The sequence below is a fragment of the Ranitomeya imitator genome, chromosome 6 (assembly GCF_032444005.1).
Source record: "Ranitomeya imitator isolate aRanImi1 chromosome 6, aRanImi1.pri, whole genome shotgun sequence".
Classification (NCBI taxonomy): Eukaryota; Metazoa; Chordata; class Amphibia; order Anura; family Dendrobatidae; genus Ranitomeya; species Ranitomeya imitator.
In genome coordinates, this window is record NC_091287.1 from 480,927,568 (window position 1) to 480,943,862 (window position 16,295).

The following is a 16,295-nucleotide window of genomic DNA, read 5'->3' on the forward strand; positions in this document are numbered from 1 at the left end:
GAGGCAGCATTCCATCAGCCGCTGGAAGGTACCGGATGCGTTGCAGAGTCCGAATGGCATGCGATTAAATTCACATAGACCCATTGGTGTGGTGAATGCCGTCTTTTCCTTATCTCTCTCAGCCACAGGGACTTGCCAATACCCGCTTGTTAAGTCTAAGGTGGAAAAATAATTAGCAGATTTCAAAGCAGTCAAGGACTCTTCTATCCTAGGCAAGGGGTAGGCGTCTTTATGGGTGATGTTATTAATCCACCGGTAGTCTACGCACATTCTCATGGTTCCGTCCTTTTTTTTGACAAGCACTAGAGGGGCCGCCCAGGGGCTACAGCTGTCTCTTATTACCCCGGCCTGTTTCATCTCCCTCAGCATATCTTTTGCACATTGATAGTGAGCGGGCGGTATGGGTCAGTATCTTTCTTTTATTGGGGGATGGTCACTGGTGGGGATTGTGTGTTCTACCCCTTCTATCCGTCCGAAGTCCAATGGGTGTTTACTGAAGACTTGTTCATATTCCGTCACTAGCCTATACACCCTTGTTTTTGATGGGTAGGTGTTGAATTTATGCCCACGTGTAGCTGTTGACACCAATCCTCCAATTCTCCGTCTGAGCCGTTGCCTTCCACCTGACAGGTTGGTTCTAAGGGCTCAATGGTTGTGATGGCATTGTTGTCAACAGTATATAGCTTTGCCACTGTAGCATACCTTGGCAAAGTGACCTCTTCCTCTCCACAGTTCAAAAGTCGTACCGGCACTCGTCCCCGGTATACCTCGACTACCCCTCGTGCTGTGAGTATAGTGGGCCTGCTGTCGGTGTACACTGGTTCTATTAAGGCTTGATAATCTCGTCCCTTAGTACCAATGGCTGCTCTACACCATACCAGCATTTCTGTTTTTGGTGGGATTACAATAGATGTTGGATCACTTACCCTCACACTGCCGATTTCTCCACCTGCAACTTCTACCTGTTGCCTTAACATCAATACTTTTATTTCCCTTTGGAGAACTCTCTGCTGGCAGGATTGGGCAGTTTCAGCAATTTGCTGTAAGACAGAAATAACTTCGGAAAAGCAGTTCTCTAACACATTCATTCCTATCAATGCAGTTGGTTCACAGTTCCGCCGGTCAACATCAACAACAATTATACCCTGTTTCTTCAATTCTACTTTACCAATCTTTATGGTCATCTCCCTGAATCCTAGTTTCGGTACCAACTTACCATTACTGGCCCATATATCTAGTTCAACATCAGAGGGCCCTTTATCAATATCTGCATCAGCCCAGTACCTCTTATAAAGGATATACGGTATAGATGAAATCTGGGAACCTGTGTCCAGCAAAGCGTTGAGGGGAATTCCGTCCAGCACGATAGGGATAATGGGTCGTCCTCCGATGTACCTGTCGTGCCAGGGTGTTGGGCCTTGAAAGTTCATTCCTGCGAAGCGGCCCGCATTCACAGGGGATTCCCGTTTAAATCACAATCTCGTGCAAAGTGGCCTGGCTGCTGGCAACGGCGGCAAATGGGCTGTCCATCCGGTTGGTAGCGGTCGCGGGGTCGTCCTCTCCATGTCCGGTATCTCTGGGTTCTCATCCATGGAACATCCTCTCTACGGTTTGCGAACTCTATCTTGGGTCCTCTCATCTCCTGCATGGTTTTAGCCATTGAAGCAAAAACATCAGTTAAAGAGTCAAGCTTTTGTTGAAGAGCCTCATTAGTACTGGTCCCCAGGGGCTTAGCAATGGCCCCGGACATAGCTGATGTCACTGGCACTCCCTGTTGTTGAGGTGCCTCTGCCATAGGTTGCGCAGGATCCTGATCCCGAGGTGCCTCTGCCAGCTGGAGACGTATAGTGCTCTCCTTTAATTGAGCAAATGTCAATTCAGGGTTCTTAAAAACAAGCATGCTCACATGCCCCCGGTGAGAAGGGGTGTAGAGTCCCTCCATAAATTGATCTCTTAGCAGTTTATCCGCTCCGGTGTTAAAAATGGGTTCAGCCAGTGTAAGTGATTTAAGGGCTTCCTGCAGGTTTAAGGCAAAGTCTCTCACGCCCTCATTAACTTTTTGTTGTGCAATTAAAGAATCGTATTTTAGCTTTGCTGCTGGCAGTGGTTTCAAATGTAGCTTTTAATCCAGCAAATATGCGTTCAACAGTGCCTTTTAGATCAGCTGCCCATGCTGTGACTTCTCGCTTAGCATGGCCACTTAACTGCATCATCAGGAGACTAACACGCTGAACTTCACCCACGGGGAACATGTTAAAATGGGCCAGCATCTTTTCTCTGAAATCGTCAAGGGTATTAGGCTCACCTTCATACATTGGAAGCCACGGGCCACCTGGGGTATATGGCATCAGCACCGGCATGATGGGTGCCACTCCTTGCACCGCTGCGCTACCAGACACTCTATCGACACTCTGTCTTTCAGCTGCATTAGCGCCGCCGGGTGCTGCGGCGTCTCCGTGCTGCGACATACTGTGCCCCCTTAGTTAATCCGGACCCTTCCAGTCCTCCGCTTCCGTCGGGATAGTGTAGATTCGTTCTGCTGTGCAGCAGGATTGGTTTTCCCCTTGCTCTGACGTCAGAGCGCTCAGCTTGGTGCCGCCCACAATGACACGCCCACAATGACACGCCCCCTGCTGCTCCCGCCCGCCGCGCGCTCTGTAATGGCGGATTCTGAAGTTTTTCAGTTAGACTGGGGCTCAGGTAATGGCGTAGCTCAATTAACAGTCTCGCGCCTAACGGTTATGAGGTGATTACCTCAGGGGATGGCGGCCATCTTTACTCCATTATAACCAATGGGGAAAAGTCACTTTCAATAGTTTTTAATGGGAAATGGAATTTTCTTTAATAAAGTAAATTTTCACGATTTTTCATCCAAGTTTTCAAAGTTTTGGGCTCCAATCACGGCACACAATACCCGGTATATGGGCTGGCTCTATCCTGTTCGTGACGCCAATTGTGACGCCCGAGAGACCGGGGTACCCAGCACCGGACCAATGGGGTCTGTCTCTTGAGGGGGATGTCACGGGTGGCTTGACCCGGTGCTGTGGCCTCAGGCAATGCACAGTGTAAAGGGTATCGTGAGGGAACAGGCACTTACTTGATCAGCAGCAGGTTCTCCCAGCGGTGATGATCCCAATCCTGGATAGATGGCTATTGTCCAAATGAAAGACTGAGGCACTGAAACGTTTAACCAGTTTACTTTAACAAAAAAGGATTTACAACCAGTCCTGTCACCGGAGTCTGTATGGGAACTCTGAGTTACTTTGACCCTGCCGGGGTCTTCGCCTCTTATTGTACGCAGTTTCTGTGTGGCCCTGCTGCTGTATGTGAACTGGCTGCCGGCCCAATCTGTCCCCTCCGGGTCCTGGTTCGACGGGCAACCCGAGTCCTTTTATCGGCTTACCCCCTCCGGGAGTACCGCTGAACTCTGTGTCTGTTGCTGCGTCCGACCCTAGTGAAGCTGATATCACCTCACGTTTTTCCGGTTGCTGTATTATATGTAATGAATACAGCCACGGATCCGGTATCCGTCTTTGCGCCTGTTCTGGGTAGTGATTAATGCTACCCGGTTCTCACAATGTCCTTTTTCTCTATCCCTCTTCTCCTCAGGCCGGTGATTTGGGCCTGGAAACCGTCATAGGGCTGTTAGAAATTCAGCTGTATGACCTCTCACTTTCAGCTCCTTAGCCAAACTGCCCAACTGCCAGTTCTTCTCTCAGACCAGAATGGATCAAGGGGAGTCTCTGGAGCTCCCCCTTCTGGCCGGAGGAGGTAGTGCGGTCTTGCTATTTTAGTATTTGTATTCAGTGTCAGTAACTATATTTGTGGCAAATACCTCTAGGGGTGCCACATTTACATACTTTTTTTTGCATATCATGCAGTTATAGCAGTTTGCACCTGTGCACACTTCCTTTATTCTGTTTGAGAATGCTGGTCAGTTTTTGTAGTGTACTATCTTAGCATTCTTTGTAAATAGCAGATGTACAACACCGCCACATATGTTCATAACCTTCTATACTACACGCAGCCACTACAATGCCCATAGAGCTTATTCTTCAGCGTCCCACAGACCACAAACAGACAAACATATCTGCGTTATTATGCGAAGCTATATTCCACATAGACAAGATGCAATCATCAGACATGACAATATAGACTTGTCTTCTAGGGACTGATGGCTTTATTATATCTATTTGTGGAAGATGTTTTCCAGTTGATCAACTACTACAGTTTCAGCTACTGGTTGTTTGTCGGACTTTCTATCGTTGGATTGATAGTACTGAGAATCACACAACCTGAAAGGACACGTCCAGTGAAGGTAATTCTTCATTCATGGGGAAGGCATGAAGAGATCATTATTAGTGATGAGTGAGCATACTCGCCACTACTCGGTGCTCGCCGAGTATTTCTGGGTTTGCTCGGCGGGAGCTCAGTTCACCGCCCTGCATGTTTGGCACTCTTTAGAAAGCCAATGAACATGCAGGGATTGTCTGCCACACACTGTAATGCCGCAGCCATGTTGGTTGTGGCATTACAGTGATTGGCTGGCGTAATCAGGTCGCCATGGTCGTTCCAGTGTGCTCTGTAATCAGGCAGTGTAGTGAGAGTTGCTGCTGAGCTACTTAGTATTTAGTGTGGGTATACCATAAATAATACACATATCTATCTCAACTATCAGTCCTTCTGAGGACTAATTAAGCTGCAGAGATATCAATGCTAGACAGGCAGGCAATGTATGTGGCAGAATTCAGTGCATATAGCAAGAGGGTCCATCCCAGTTCTGTCTGCTACTGCTGCTGCCTATTACAGATATTTGTAGACATAGTACCAGGTATCAGGGGCCAGGAAACATTTTTTTGAGATCTTAACCCCTTAAGCCCCGAGGGTGGTTTGCACGTTAATCACCGGACCAATTTCTACAATTCTGACCACTGTCCCTTTATGAGGTTATAACTCTGGAACGCTTAAATGGATCCCAGGAATTCTGACATATTGTACTTCATGAGAGTGGTAAAATTTCTTTGATAATACCTGCGTTTATTTGTGAAAAAACAGAAATTTGGCGAAAATTTAGAAAATTTCGCAATTATCCAAATTTGAATTTTTATGCCCTTAAATCACAGAGTTAAGTCACACAAAATACTTAATAAGTAACATTTCCCACATGTCTACTTTACATCAACACAATTTTGGAACCAATATTTTTTTTTTGTTAGGGAGTTATAAGGGTTAAAAGTTGACCAGCAATTTCTCATTTTTACAACACCATTTTTTTTTAATGACCCTGTCATATTTGAAGTCATTTTGAGGGGTCTATATGATGGAAAATACCCAAATGTGACACCATTCTTAAAACTGCACCCCTTAAGGTGCTCAAAACCACATTCAAAAAGTTTATTAACCCTTCAGGTGTTTCACAGGAATTTTTGGAATGTTTAAAAAAAATCAACATTTAATTTTTTTTCACAAAAATTTATTTCAGCTCCAATTTGTTTTATTTTATCAAGGGTAAAAGGAGAAAATGGACCCCAAAAGTTGTTGTACAATTTGTACTGAGTACCTGGATATCCCATATGTGGGGGTAAACCACTGTTTGGATGCATGGCAGAGCACGGAAGGGAAGGAGCACCATTTGACTTTTCAATGCAAAATTGGCTGGAATTGAGATGGGGCGCCATGTTGCATTTGGAGAGCCCGTGATGTGCCTAAACATTGAAACCCCCGACAAGTGACACCATTTTGGAAAGTAGACCCCCTAAGGAACTTATCTAGAGGTGTATTGAGCACTTTGACCCATCAAGTGCTTCACAAAAGTTTATACTGTAGAGCCATAAAAATAAAAAATAATATTTTTTCACAAAAATGAACTTTTCGCCCCCAATTTTTTATTTTCCCAAGGGTACCAGAAGAAATTGTACCCCAAAAGTTGTTGTGCAATTTTCCTGAGTACGATGATACCCCATATGTGGGGGTAAACCACTGTTTTGGTGAATGGCAGAGCTCAGAAGGGAAGGAGCACTGTTTGACTTTGTAATGCAAAATTGGCTGGAATTAAGATGGGATGCCATGTTGCATTTGGAGAGCCCCGGATGTGCCTAAACATTGAAACCCCCCACAAGTGACACCTTTTTGGAAATAGACCCCCTAAGGATCTTTTATAGATGTGTTGTGAGAGCTTTGAACCCCCAAGTGTTTCACTAGAGTTTATGACGCAGAGCCGTGAAAATAAAATATTTTAGCCCCCAGTTTTGTATTTTCCCAAGGGTAACAGGAGAAATTGGACCCCAAATGTTGTTGTGCAATTTGTCTTGAGTACGGAGATATCCCATGTGTGGGGGGTAACCTCAGTTTGGGCGCATGGCAGAGCTCGGAAGGGAAGGAGCGCCATTTGGAAGGCAGACTTTGATGGAATGGTCTGCAGGCGTCACATTGTGTTTGCAGAGCCCCTAATGTACCTAAACAGTAGAAACCCCCAACAAGTGACCCCATATTGGAACCTAGACCCCCGAAGAAACTTATCTAGATGTGTTGTGAAAACTTTGAACCCCAAAGTATTTCACTACAGTTTATAACGCAGAGCTGTGAAAATAAAAAAACATTTTTTTCCTACAAAAATGTTTTTTTAGCCCCCTAAATTTTTATTTTTCCAAGGGTAGCAAGAGAAGTGGACCCCAGAAATTGTTGTCCAATTTGTCCTGAGTACGCTGATACCCCATATGTGGGGGGGAACCACCGTTTGGGTGCATGTCAGAGCTCGGAAGGTGAAGGAGCGCCATTTGGAATGCAGACTTAGATGGATTGGTCTGCAGGGGTCACGTTGCATTTGCAGAGCCCCTGATGTACCTAAACAGTAGAAACCCCCCACAAGTGACACCATATTGGAACCCAGACCACCCAAGGAGCTTATCTAGATGTTTTGTGAGAACTTTGAACCCCAAAGTATTTCACTACAGTTTATAACACAGAGCTGTGAAAATAAAAAACATATTTTTCCTACAAAATTGTATATTTAGCCCCCTAAATTTTTATTTTCCCAAGTGTAGCAAGAGAAATTGGACCCCAGAAGTTGTTGTCCAATTTGTGCTGAGTACGCTGATACCCCATATGTTGGGGTAATGGGGTAAACCCCTGTTTGGGCGCACGGGAGAGCTCGGAAGGGAAAGAGCACTGTTTTACTTTTTCAACGCAGAATTGGCTGGAATTGAGATCAGACGCCATGTCGCGTGTGGAGAGCCCCTGATGTGCCTGAACAGTGAAAACTCCCCAATTCTAACTGAAACCCTAACCCAAACACACTCCTAACCCTAATCCCAACCACACCCCTAACCCCAACACAAACACACCCCTTACCCTAATCCCAACCATAACCCTAACTACACCCCTAACCCTGACACACCCCTAACCCTAACCCCAACCGTTAATGTAATCCAAACCCTAACCCTAGCCCCAACCCTAACCCTAACCCTAGCCCTAACCCTAGCCCTAACCCTAACCCTAGCCCTAACCCTAGCCCTAACCCCTAATGGGAAAATCGAAATAAATACATTTTTTAATTTATTTTATTTTTCCCTAACTAAGGGGGTGATGAAGGGGGGGTTTGATTTACTTTTATAGCGGGTTTTTTAGCGGATTTTTATGATTGGCAGCCGTCACACACTAAAAGACGCTTTTTATTGCAAAAAATATCTTTTTGCGTTACCACATTATGAGAGCTATAATTTTTCCATATTTTGGTCCACAGAGTCATGTGAGGTCTTGTTTTTTTGCGGGACGGGTTGATGTTTTTATTGGTAACATTTTTGGGCACGTGACAGTTTTTGATCGCTTTTTATTCCGATTTTTGTGAGGAAGTATGAACAAAAAACAGCTATTCATGAATTTCTTTTGGGGGCGTTTACACCTTTCCGCGTTTGGTAAAATGGATAAAGCAGTTTTATTCCTCGTGTCAGTACGATTACAGCGATACCTCATTTATATCTTTTTTTATGTTTTGGCACTTTTATACGATAAAAACTATTTTATAGAAAAAATAATTATTTTTGCATCACTTTATTCTAAGGACAACAACTTTTTTATTTTTTCACTGATGAGACTGTATGGTGGCTCGTTTTTTGTTTTTGAGGGACAAGATAACGTTTTTAGCAGTACCATGGTTATTTATATCTGTCTTTTTGATCACGTGCTATTCCACTTTTTGTTTAGCGGTATGATAATAAAGCGTTGTTTTTTTTGCCTTGTTTTTTTTTTTACGGTGTTTACTGAAGGGGTTAACTAGTGGGACAGTTTTATAGGTTAGGTCGTTGTTTTTTTTTTTTTTTACTTTATAACATTGCAGGGGGGGGGGGGCATCATGTTACAGGGTCAGATCGCTGATCTGACACTTTGCAGAGCACTATAGCGCTACACAGTGCTGCCTTATCTTTTTCATTAGCGAACTTATTGATACCAGTTTGCTGAAAAAAAAATAGTCACCAACAGGCCAGATATTTAAAACTGTGGTTTGTACATAACACGGATCACTTTCAGTGCGCACAAAATTGTGCCATTTCAGGGCTACATTTAAATTTTTTTGCAGTGTCTTACCCAAGTTATTGACACCAGTTTGCTGAAAAAAAAATAGTTACCTACAGGCCAGATATTTTAAACTGTGATTTTCCTTACAAATTCAGCCATTTGTAGTGAACATGGAAAATATTGTCCTCCATTTAAATTGGCAAGGCACGTGGCAAGGGAAGGGGGAAGTGGATGTGATGGTGATGGTGCATGCAGAGACCAAGGCCGTGGGCAAGCTGAAACTGTGCCACAACAAATACCCACATCTTGTCACCCGACCTTCCTGTCCCAATTACTAGGTTGTTGGTTGGATAGCGCATAATGCTTCCAGTCACTTTGCTACCACTACCACCACCCTGTGTTACACATGGTCAAGTCTCAGTAGCCGTGAGTCTGTACCCCATATTCCTCACCCTGATCCTCCTACATCCCACAATGCCATGTGTCCGGAGACAACTTGGACACTCTGAAGAGCTGTTCACTTTTCCTTTCACAGATTTGGGTCTGTCGCCTGGACCACTTAAAGCAGGGCAAGAGGAGATTGCATGTAGCAATGGCCAGATTTTTGAGCAGCCTTGGTCACACGAACGCGGGAAAGTGTCACAAGAGGTGGAGACACAATTGCCAAAAAGTCAGGAGGAGGTGGTGGATGATATAGTAACTGACTCAACCTGGCAGAACATACAGAGCAAAGACAGCAGCACAAAGGGGGATGGAGGCATAGCACCGCAACAGGCAGGAAGAAGCAGGGTGGTGGCCGCAGACAGAAGGCAGGCAACTGTTCCCCATAACACCAATACAATGGAAGTTGCCAGTCCAACTGTTAGGTCTTCCTGAGTCTGGTTGTTTTTCAAAGACTGTCAATAACCCCCAAAAGGCCATTTGCACCACCTGCCGGGCCAGCATCAGCAAAGGTAGAAGAGCTACCAACCTAACCACCACCAGCATGATTAGGCACATGGCAGCAAAGCACCCGACTTTATGGTCCGAACCCCAGGGTCCAGGAACAGTGTCTGCGGGTGACACCACTGCTCCTTCCGCTGTAGTGCGTGCACGCAAATCCACTGTCCATGGTGCATGCAAAGATACCTCCTGCCCTGCACTTGTCATTGCACACACTCAACTAGCAACATCAGCAAGCACGTCCACGTCCTTGACCCAGTTCAGCATTCAGGTGTCCATACCCCAGTCCTTTGAACGTAAGCACAAATACGCAGTCAACGCACCACAAGCCACACTACAAAATTCCCACATTTCACGACTGCTTGAGCTTGCAATGTTGCCTTTTGGGTTTATGTAGACAGAAGCTTTCCACAACCTGATTGCAGCAGCCATCCCTCGGTACTCGGTCCCCAGCCACCACTATTTCTCCCGTTGTGACATCCCCACATTACACAGGCACGTGTCCCACAACATTAGCCATGCCCTCAACAATGCTTTTGCTGGGAAAGTCCACCAAACCATGGACACGTCGATAAGTGCTTGTGGGCAGGGACAGTACATCTTGCTAATGGCACACTGGGTTAACATAGTGGACGCCAGAACCCAGTCCGACCTTGGGATGGAGCACATCGTCTCTAAGCCGAGGATTGCGGGCCCTACGTCAATCAGGGTTTCCTCCACAGTCTACCGCTCCTGCACCTCATCCTCCTCCTTAGCCTCCATCTCTGAAATTATCACATCAGTCACAAACTGGAAGCACTGCAGCACTGCCTCGGCCAAGCAGCAACAGGCTGTGCCGAAGTTAATATGCTTAGGTGACAAACCGCACAATGCTAAAGAGTTGTGGACAGCTCTGAAAGAGCAGGCAGATCTGTGACTGACACCGCTTAATTTACAGCCAGGCATAGTCATGTGTGACAATGGCCATAACCTGGTAGCCAGCTGTGAGGCGAAGCGAGCTCACACATGTATCATGCCTGGCCCAAGAGCTTAACCTTGTGGTTCAGTGGCTTCTCAAAACCTTCCTGGAGCTGCCGGATCCGCTAGTCAAAGTACGCCACCTGTCTGCCCATTTTAGAAAGTCAGCTACAGCTTCCGCCGCCCTTGCCATGCTTCAGCAGCGTTTGCAGCTTCCGGTTCACCGACTGTTTTATGATGTCCCCTTGCATTGGAACTCTACACTGCAGATGTTGGAAAGGATTTGTGAGCAGAAGATGGCAGTTGTTGACTACCAGCATCAGGAAGGCCGTCGGTGTTCAGTTCAGACCAAAACTTTGAGGACTCCACCAAGATGGTGAGCGGCGATGACGCCATAATTAGCATCACCATCCCACTTCTCTGTGTTCTGAAACGTTCTCTGCTCACAATGAAAGAGGATGCATTGCAGGTAGAGCTTGATGATACGGAGCAAGGAACCATACACGATGATTACACACAGCCCAGAGTCATCTCATCCCAACGTGGATTGGGTGACAATGAGGAAGAGGATGAGAAGGAAGAGAAGGAGCTAGTTTCATGTGCTTATAGATGGTACTACCTGCACAACTCTCATACCGTCTGTTCAGCGTGGACGGCCTGAGGACAGAGAGCAGGAGGAGAGCATGATCAGTCATCCTATTGGTGAGGACACATAAGTCTTGCCTGTTAGCAGTCTGGCATGCATGGCTGAGTTTATGTTATGCTGCCTTTCCCATGACCCTCACATTCTCCAAATTTTGCAAAACAGTCATTACTGGTTGGTGACACTTCTAGACCCACGCTACAAGGAGAACTTTCTATATCTTATTCCCGAGGTGGACAGGTCTACTAAAATGGGGCAGCACCAGAGGGCACTTGTTGCAGAATTATTAAAAAAATTCCCATCTGTAAGCTCTGGCGGCAGAGGTCACAGTTTGTTGGACAACCAAGGAGTACAGGAGGGAGAGGCACAACTTTAATCCAGCAGAGGCATGGGAACACTGGCAAAGTTCTGGGAGAGTTTTCTCAGACCCTCCCATTGCACAGTCCCTGAAGTGCGGGGTACTCTCAAAAGGAGTGCAAAGTTTTGGAAGATGCTGAGGGAGTTCCTTGCTGCCCTTACCAATGTCCTCTGTGATTGCTCTGTGCCTTATAATTATTGGGTATCCAAGCTGGACATGTGGCACGACCTGACTCTCTATGATTTAAAGGTCCTGGTCTGCCCTGCTGCTAGCGTTTTGTCAGAGGAGGTTTTTAGTTCCACTGGTGGAATTATAACTGATAAGCGCATCTGCTGACAGGCTGACTCTTATAAAAATAAACAAGGGCTGGATTGGTTCAGACTTCTCAACACCACCGAATAAGAGCAGCATAACATAATCTCAAATCCAGTGTCTTTTTTGGGAGGTCTATTCCCATACACCACTTCACACCCACACATGGGTATACGCTTCCTGATTTTGGGTATTTGCTGTTGCCCTCCTCCTTCTCCTCATCCTCATCCTCCACCACCATATCACCAGGGTGACCGTGGTCTGTGATTCAACACCCACATAATTTTTTTAAAGGGTGTCTATGATGCCCGTAAAAAATAAGGGTTATACAGTATGTTTATGTATACCCCGCAGGAGTAAATGTTTGTAAGCCCATACACTTAGTGCATGGCCTTTGCAAGTATAGGAGACCTGCTCCACTTCCTAATAATGGGAACATTTCTTTATGAGGCCCGCCTCCACATCTCTTCCAAGGGGTATTAAGGTGCCTCCAAAATTTTTGGCAGCCCTTGCATACACTGCATAGACAAACAGTATGAGAGACCCACTTCCTAATAAGGGGATCATTGTTTTCAGGAAGCCCTCCTGTACGTCTCTTCAAAGAGGTATTGGGGTGTCTCTAAATTTTTGGAAGCTCTTGCATTCACTGCATAGGAAAACAGTATGGGAGACCCAGTTCCTAAGAATGGGAACGTTGTTTTCAGGAGGCCCTCCTGTACATCTCTTCAAAGGGATATTGTGTGTTATGACCTGGTGGTTGGGACAATAATGGACCTGGTGGTTAAGAGCACACGGAATGACCAGATAGTTACTAATAATACAGGACAAGCTCTGGGACGTGGGAACTCTGCTGACCGCAATCCCTAATCCTATCACACACACTAAAAATAGCCGTGGATTGCTCCTAACGCTCCCTATGCAACTCGTCACAGCCTAAGAAACTAGCTAGCCCTAAAGATAGAAAAATAAAGCCTACCTTGCCTCTGAGAAAATCCCCAAAGGAAAAGGCAGCCCCCCACATATAATGACTGTGAGTTAAGATGAAAATTACAAACACAGAGATGAAATAGATATAGCAAAGAGAGGCCCGACTTACTGAACAGACAGAGGATAGGAAAGGTAACTTTGCGGTCAGCACAAAAACTACAAAAAGACCATGCAGAGGGCGCAAAAAGACCCTCCGCACCGACTCACGGTGCGGAGGCGCTCCCTCTGCGTCCCAGAGCTTCCAGCAAGCAAGACAAAAATCAGAATAGCAAGCTGGACAGAAAAATAGCAAACAAGAGAAAAACAAGCAGGAACTTAGCTTCTGCTGGGAAGACAGGTCAAAAAGAACGATCCAGGAGCGAACTAGACCAATACTGGAACATTGACAGGTGGCATGGAGCAATGATCTAAGTGGAGTTAAATAGAGCAGACAGCTAACGAATTAACCTCGTCACCTGTGGAAGGAAACTCAGAAGCCGCAGCCCCACTCACAACCACCAGAGGAAGCTCATGGACAGAACCAGCCGAAGTACCATTCATGACCACAGGAGGGAGCTTGACAACAGAATTCACAGCAGTACCCCCCCTTGAGGAGGGGTCACCGAACCCTCACCAGAGCCCCCAGGCCGACCAGGATGAGCCAAATGAAAGGCATGAACCAGATCGGCAGCATGAACATCAGAGGCAAAGACCCAGGAATTATCTTCCTGACCATAACCATTCCACTTGACCAGGTACTGGAGTTTCCGTCTCGAAATACGAGAATCCAAAATCTTCTCCACCACATACTCCAACTACCCCTCAACCAACACCGGGGCAGGAGGATCAACGGATGGAACCACAGGTGCCACGTATCTCCGCAACAATGACCTATGGAATACATTATGGATGGCAAAAGAGGCTGGAAGGGTCAAACGAAATGACACAGGATTGAGAACCTCAGAAATCTTATACGGACCAATGAAACGAGGCTTAAACTTAGGAGAGGAAACCATCATAGGAACATAACGAGACGACAACCAAACCAAATCCCCAACACGAAGTCGGGGACCCACGGCGGTTAGCGAAACATTGAGCCTTTTCCTGGGACAATGTCAAATTGTCCACCACATGAGTCCATACTGCTGCAACCTATCCACCACAGTATCTACACCAGGACAGTCCAAAGACTCAACCTGCCCTGAAGAAAAACGAGGATGGAAACCAGAACTGCAGAAAAACGGCGAAACCAAAGTAGCAGAGCTGGCCCAATTATTAAGGGCGAACTCAGCCAAAGGCAAAAAGGACACCCAATCATCCTGATCAGCAGAAACAAAGCATCTCAGTTATGTTTCCAAAGTTTGATTAGTTCGTTCGGTTTGGCCATTTGTCTGAGGATGGAAAGCCGAGGAAAAAGACAAATCAATGCCCATCCTAGCACAAAGGATCGCCAAAACCTCGAAACAAACTGGGAACCTCTGTCCGAAACGATGTTCTCCGGAATGCCATGTAAACGAACCACATGCTGGAAAAACAATGGCACCAAATCAGAGGAGGAAGGCAATTTAGACAAGGGTACCAAATGGACCATCTTAGAGAAGCGATAACAAACCACCCAAATGACCGACATCTTTTGAGAGACAGGGAGATCCGAAATAAAATCCATAGAAATATGCATCCAGGGCCTCTTCGGGACCGGCAAGGGCAAAAGCAACCCACTGGCACGAGAACAGCAGGGCTTAGCCCGAGCACAAGTCCCACAGGACTGCACAAAAGAACGCACATCCCGTGACAAAGACGGCCACCAAAAGGATCTAGCCACCAAATCTCTGGTACCAAAGATTCCAGGATGACCAGCCAACACCGAACAATGAACCTCAGAGATAACTCTACTAGTCCATTTATCAGGGACAAACAGTTTCTCCGCTGGGCAACGGTCAGGTCTATCAGCCTGAAATTTTTTCAGCACCCGCCGCAAATCAGGGGAGATGGCAGACAAAATTACCCCCTCTTTGAGAATACCCGCCGGCTCAGGAACACCCGGAGAGTAGGGCACAAAACTCCTTGACAGGGCATCAGCCTTCACATTCTTAGAGCCCGGAAGGTACGAAACCACAAAATCAAAACGGGAGAAAAATAGCGACAATCGAGCCTGTCTAGGATTCAACCGTTTGGCAGACTCGAGATAAGTCAAATTCTTGTGATCCGTCAAGACCACCACGCGATGCTTGGCTTCTTCAAGCCAATGACGCCACTCCTCGAATGCCCACTTCATGGCCAACAACTCTCGATTGCCAACATCATAATTGCGCTCAGCAGGCGAAAACTTTCTAGAAAAGAAGGCACATGGTTTCATCACCGAGCCATCAGAACTTCTTTGCGACAAAACAGCCCCTGCTCCAATCTCCGAAGCATCAACCTCGACCTGAAACGGGAGCGAAACATCTGGCTGGCACAACACAGGGGCAGAAGCAAAACGACGCTTCAACTCCTGAAAAGCTTCCACAGCCGCAGAAGACCAATTGACCACATCAGCACCCTTCTTGGTCAAATCAGTCAACGGTTTAGCAACACTAGAAAAATTACTGATGAAGCGACGATAAAAATTAGCAAAGCCCAGGAACTTTTGCAGACTCTTCACAGATGTCGGCTGAGTCCAATCATGAATGGCCTGGACTTTAACAGGGTCCATCTCGATAGTAGAAGGGGAAAAAATGAACCCCAAAAATGAAATCTTCTGAACTCCAAAGAGACACTTTGACCCCTTTACAAACAAAGAATTCGCACGAAGGACCTGGAACACCATTCTGACCTGCTTCACGTGAGACTCCCAATCATCCGAGAAGACCAAAATATCATTCAAATATACAATCAGGAATTTATCCAGGTACTCTCGGAAGATGTCATGCATAAAGGACTGAAATACTGATGGAGCATTGGAAAGCCCGAATGGCATAACCAGATACTCAAAATGTCCCTCGGGCGTATTAAATGCTGTTTTCCATTCATCGCCCTGTTTAATACGCACAAGATTATACGCACCACGAAGATCTATCTTGGTGAACCAACTAGCCCCATTAATCCGAGCAAATAAATCAGACAGCAGCGGTAAAGGGTACTGAAATTTGACTGTGATCTTATTAAGAAGGCGGTAATCAATACAAGGTCTCAAAGAACCATCCTTCTTGGCCACAAAAAAGAACCCTGCTCCCAATGGTGACGACGACGGGCGAATATGACCCTTCTCCAAGGATTCCTTTATATAACTCCGCATAGCGGCGTGTTCTGGCACAGATAAATTGAACAGTCGGCCCTTAGGAAACTTACTACCAGGAATCAAATTAATAACACAATCGCAGTCCCTATGAGGAGGTAGGGCACTGGACTTGGGCTCATCAAATACATCCCGGTAATCCGACAAAAACTCCGGGACTTCAGAAGGGGTGGATGACGAAATAGACAAAAATGGAACATCACCATGTACCCCCTGACAACCGCAGCTGGACTCAGACATAGATTTCCAATCCAATACTGGATTATGGACCTGTAGCCATGGCAACCCCAAAACGACCACATCATGCAGATTATGCAACACCAAAAAGC

General features: G+C 46.1%; 1 pseudogene; it reads left to right on the plus strand.

The window, feature by feature from the left end:
* Positions 1-16,295, plus strand: part of LOC138641482 (Y+L amino acid transporter 2-like) — a 68,616-nt pseudogene that overhangs the window by 24,643 nt on the left and 27,678 nt on the right.